This window comes from Physeter macrocephalus, chromosome 14, assembly GCF_002837175.3.
Source record: "Physeter macrocephalus isolate SW-GA chromosome 14, ASM283717v5, whole genome shotgun sequence".
Classification (NCBI taxonomy): Eukaryota; Metazoa; Chordata; class Mammalia; order Artiodactyla; family Physeteridae; genus Physeter; species Physeter macrocephalus.
This window is the reverse complement of record NC_041227.1, coordinates 85,733,602-85,739,420: the sequence shown is the minus strand read 5'-3', so window position 1 is coordinate 85,739,420 and position 5,819 is coordinate 85,733,602.

The window sequence follows — 5,819 nt, the reverse complement described above, 5'->3', positions numbered from 1 at the left end:
GGGCTTAATATCCAAAATATACAAACAGCTCATACAACTCAATATCGAAAAACAACCCAATCAAAAAATGGGCAGAAGACCTGAATAGACACTTTTCCAAAGAAGACATACAGATGGCCAAGAGGCATATGAAAAGATGCTCAACATCACTAATTATTAGAGAAATGCAAATCAAAACAACCATGAGGTATCACCTCACACTGGTCAGAATGGCCATCGTCAAAAAGTCTACAAATAACAGATGTTAGAGAGGATGTGGAGAAAAGGGAGACCTCGTAATTAGCCCTTTAAATAAAATGAAAGTGACAAAACTTTAGAGGAGTGCTCTGAGCTGTGTACCAACTTATAAACACAGTCATGGCAGGAACCACCTTAATACACTTTTTGGCAGAAATATTGCCAATAAGTATCAAAAGTAATAAAGATCATCATTCCTTTTGACCAAATGATTCCACTTTGGGGAACTGACCCTAAGGAAAAGGAGATTAACATAAAGATTAATGGACAAGGTTGCTTATAATGTAAGTATTAATAATGGTAAAAAGTAGCAAATAACTAAATATTCCAACGATGAAGAATTGGTTAAAGAAATATTGGCATATTCATAGAAGAGACTACAACAGAGCTATTATAAACCATGTTATATAAGAGTATTTAATGCCATGGGAAAGTGCTCATAATTCATCATGAAATAAAAAACAAAAAGCCAATTACAAAGCAGTTTAGACAGTAATGCTATTTTAATAGGTTAAAAATGTTCAGAGAAATGGCATATTGAGAAAACATTTATTAAAATATCAGCACTTGAAAATTAGGTACTGCACCTATGATTAAGTTTTATTCACCAGCTCTCTCTATATTTTCCTATTTTCAAAATATATTTTTTAAAAGCATATTTTCGTATTTAAAATACAACAATATATGTTAGGGATCTCTAGTTCTTAGAGATGCTTAGTGATGTCATCTGAGACACAGGCCCTTCTTAGCTTTTCATTCTGCCTCCCTTAGCTTTTTGGTTTTTATTTTTATGTTTGTTGCTTCATTGCTACAAGATGGCTATTGCACCTCTGGGCATCACATCAACACTCCCAGTAGAAAGAAAGAGGAAGAGAGCCCACCTTCTGCGTCTATACCTCCTTCTCATCAGGACTGTTTCCCAGAAAACCCCTCAACAGGCTTGGTTAATCTCACATGGCCAACAAAGGATGCTGAGGAATAAGTATTCAATTTTTCAGACTGCAGAGTAAATCATGGCAAGAAAGAAGGGGCTGGGAATGGATGCCAAGTGAGCCAACTGCAGTTTTCACATAGTATTTTTGTGTAGAAAATTAAAAGCACATTTTGCAGAGTGCACTGATCAAACGCAGTGACAACCAGAAATGCAAGAACTGTGTTTTGCAGGCACTGGAAAAAGCATTTGTGACATCGGACCATTAAAGGGAGTAAGGGGATGTACTTACAAATTATCCAGGCTCTGATCCCTCCGTGGCGGGGGTGCGACACTGTATATTGCATGTCTTTTTACTAAGAAAAGAAGAGAAGGTTGAAGTCAAGCACATACGTCTCCGCCATAAACTCTTCCACGGACACTTTGTTGTACGCGACAGGGAAGAGCGCTTTCAAGCTGTGTTTGGTTACATGAAACCTGAGTCAGCTCTCCAGCGACTGCAAAAAAACCGAAATCACCAAAAAGCAGGATTGGTCGTACAGCTGAAGGCAGCAGCAAGCTGTTGGACAAAGAGGAAAGTCAGGGGGTCAGGAGATCTGAGGGATCCATCACGCTCTGCTGCTAAACAGCTGTGGGCCCTTGGACACATCATTTACTCTGACCAACTTCAGCCTCCTAATCTGTAAGATCAGGGGGTGAATGGAAGAGACCCTTTAAGTACTTTGAGCATGAGATGACTAGATACTATTCTAATTCCTATCTTCTGAAAATGAATAACTGCAAAGGTAATGAATCTCTCAAAACTTCTCACTGTGAGCAGACAGGAGGGAACACAGAGAGGTCTGGAGAAACAGAAATGTGAGGAGTCATTGGCTCTGGGTCACCTGCCATCATTCACGGTGCATGGTATAATCCACAGGGGAAACAGAGCAGATATAAAGCCTCAGAACGCAGTAAAACTCTATGGACATTATTTTGTACCATCGGAGAAATGGCTTAGCAATGCAATGTATGGAGCCCGCACTCCAACTCAAGACTTGGAGTCCTTGTGGATTTCATTTCACAACCTAGAAAAAAACACACCTCAAGAGTGAAGCAGATCACGATGATCAGGAAGTGGTCACTGGTAGTTACTAAAATCTTTCAGTCCAGAAGTCAGAAACTGTACAAGAAACCCTATATTGTTACCATGGGAACGTATCAACCTTCAGTTTTGGATGAAGGTGATGGCCGTCAGCATAGGCTGTGATGGAGTTGGAATTCTTCCTCCACCACCTAGAGCTGTGTGACGCTCAGAAGATTACTTAACCTCTCTGTGCCTCCATTTCTCACCTGTAAAATGGGGGCCAATAATGGCATCCACTCCTTAGAAAGGGGTGAAATTTAAAAATTGTAGTCTAATGCCTGGTCTCTAGGTAGTGATTGTCAGGTAAATTTTAATTCTTCAAATAAATCAATGAATTTGCAACTAAGCTTATAAGCTGTTATGTACTTAGTAACTTGTGGTGGGTTTTTCAGTTGGGGGGATAGAGTTTTTTCTCTATGCAGAAATGTACGGAAATGGCAGAAGTAGGAGGTTTACCATAAAGCTTGGGGAAGCTTCTAATAAAATTCATTCTAGAGCACATGTGCAGTTTTGCAAACAGTAGTTGCCTAAGGTCCTGAGCTGCTCCTTAAGGCAGTGACCTCTACTTCTGGGAGGAAGGAACAGAATAAGAAAGATATAAAGTTTGGACAAAGCAGGAATAGAAAGGTATCTTTGGATTTGGCTCGGACTGTATCTTTTGGCAAACGCTGACAATTTAACTGGAAACAAAATTGGAAAGGCTTCCAACTATTGTCTGTTCCTGTTTCCCTTGTTGGAAACCTCTCCTGGGTCCTTAACAGGTGGTCTACTTCCAGTCCCCAAATATGAGGTGTTAAAATAGACTTTCAAATCAGTGGGGAAAAGCTGGGTTGTTCATTAAATGGTATTGAGACAGCTGGCTAACCATTTGGTAAAACAAAGTTAGAACCCTATCTCCAACCAAAATAAACCCCAACTGGGTTAAATATTTAAAGAAACAGAGACATGAAAATACAGGTGAATAACCATGGAGTGATACTATGGGGAAAGGCCTTATGACTATAATACTTAGCAGAAATTATCATGGGAAACATGATTGTTGACTGAATAAAAAAATTGAAATGTCCCTTTCTCAAATTTATCAGCAAAGTAAGGAGAACAGTAACTGAAGAAAGATAATTTCAAGATATCAGGTTAAGAGGTTATGAGCCTCAATACAGAATAAACTTTTATAAATGAATTTAAAAAGAGATGACCTGTCCCCTTCTCCTCCCCCTACCCTAATGTGATCATGGCCATAAAAAGGAGAAAGACATACGGCTAGTAGACGTGAAGGAAATCCAGCCACACGTGTCATCAGCCACTTTTCTTCTATCAGGTTGTCAGAGCTGAAGGGGACAGCAGCTCTCCAAGTCAGGGAAAGCATTGCCGGGTGATACGCAGATGTATGCATGGACTCTGGCAGTGTAAACACACAAAACCTTTCTGGAGACCTAATGGGCCATTTAGATCATTTTTTTTTAGAGAAGAGTCTTTGGCAACTTTTCATATTTATCCTTAGAAAATGATCAGGGACATGCCCGGAAATATAGATCAAGGATGGTCATTGCAGCAGAGTTGGGAATCTCAATATAGAAAGTTAAGGAGACATCTGTCATCTGAGGCTGGTTAAGAATGAAGATCTAGTTTCCACAGTGGAACGCTATGAAACTGTTTTGTTTTTTTTTTTAAGTGATGATACAGGATGACATCACAATTTTAAAAATTATAAAACAGGAGTATAGTGTAAGTCATATTTGTATCAAAATTCTATATCTTGCTGTGTGTAGCACATTAACACACATACGTGGAAGAATATTGATGAATGGCTTAAAATGACTGTCCTTCCAGACCTGTGCTCCTCAATTCTGTCACGATCACGAAAAACAAGGAATGACAGAGAAACTGTCACAGACCAGGGGGTGCCTGGGAGACATGACAGCTACGTACAGTGTGGTGCCCTGGACTGGATCCTGGAACAGAAAAGAGGACATCAATGGAAAACTGATGAAATTCAAATAAAGTTTGGAATTTATTTAAGCGTAACATACCAACATCAGTTTCTCGATTTTGACAAAAGTACCACAGTCGTATAAGGTGTGAACAATGGGAAAACTGGGTGAGGGGCATGTGGGAACTCTCTATACTATCTTGGCAGTTTTTATGAAAATCCAAAATGTTTCCAAAGTAAAAAGTTTATTGAAAACATCAATACATTTTCAAAAAGGGTATATACCTAAGGAGTTGGATTGGGGTGAGAGACCTAAAGAATTTCAGATTCTGCGTGTATAAATTTTTACAGTGACTATGCATATTATATAATGAAGGATAAACAGATTTAACAATAAAATGATATTATAGAAGTATATTTGTGAACATGGAATAATAAGAAAAAAACAAATTATAATACAGCATAATCCTATTGAAATGGCTTTTAAGTTGGTGGTTTGTTTTTGCCTACTTTTATTTTCTAATTTTCAAAATATGTATTATTTATAGGATACAGAATAATTAAAGTTTAAAACATCCCTGAAGGCGATCGTGGGGCAGGTGCAATTCTCAAATCTCTGGTCTCATGAGTTGGAATCAGGGGTTTCCTGATCATGTGCCTGGTCCTTGGAACTTTGGGGCCACAGAAAGTTTGTCTCTTTCTTCTGGTGCTAGATTTAAATAAATATTCCTTTAATTATGATCCAACATATCTTGTCTTTGCTTAACACAGTCCATTCAAGACAGAAGGGTAAAGATGAGAGTCTCCATACCAGTAAAAAGGAAGGGAGAGAGAGCAGGAAACATTATTTCCTACTAGGTTGGTTATTTACATGATTTTCAGAGAAAATGACAGCCGGCTGAATGAGAAAAAAAAAACAAAAACAAGATCACTAAACTTAAACACTGTTATTAGAAAACTGAAGACAAAATGTAAATAACCATTTTGCCTGTTTCATGTTTATCACATAATCACAGCACTGCCATATTTGGAATAAATAGCCTAACATTTGAATGCAAATGTGACTGATACTTATTATAATATTTTGGACATGGAATCACATACTGCAATCTTTTCATATGCTTGCCTCACCCAGAAATGAATTTGCTGGATGGTTTCCAAGCTGTAATTTGGACGTACGAGACTAAATGCCACATGACAGTTGAGTCCCCAGTAGCTTTTAAGCTCATGGAAATTAAGCAACAGCAGACGAAAGTGTGTTCAGAAGCCCAGAGACCCATCTGCCTGGACCCCTACCCCCATGGGCCTCCCACTGACATGGGCCGTATTTCAAAATTCATTTCTGTGTGTCTCAGAGACTTTATGGTTTTCAAGGGCCTTCTCATGAACACAGTGGCTCATGCCTGCTCGGGGTTACAGACAGGCCAACTGGTAACTATACAAGAGTGCAAAAAAAAAAAAATTATACAAGAGTGCAAAAAAAAAAAATTTCACTGTAATTGGTGAAAATATAAGATTTCACAGGAAATCAAAAAGAGACACCTTGGAATCTAGACACCTGGACACACAAAGGGCTTGCCAATGTAAGGGGTGCA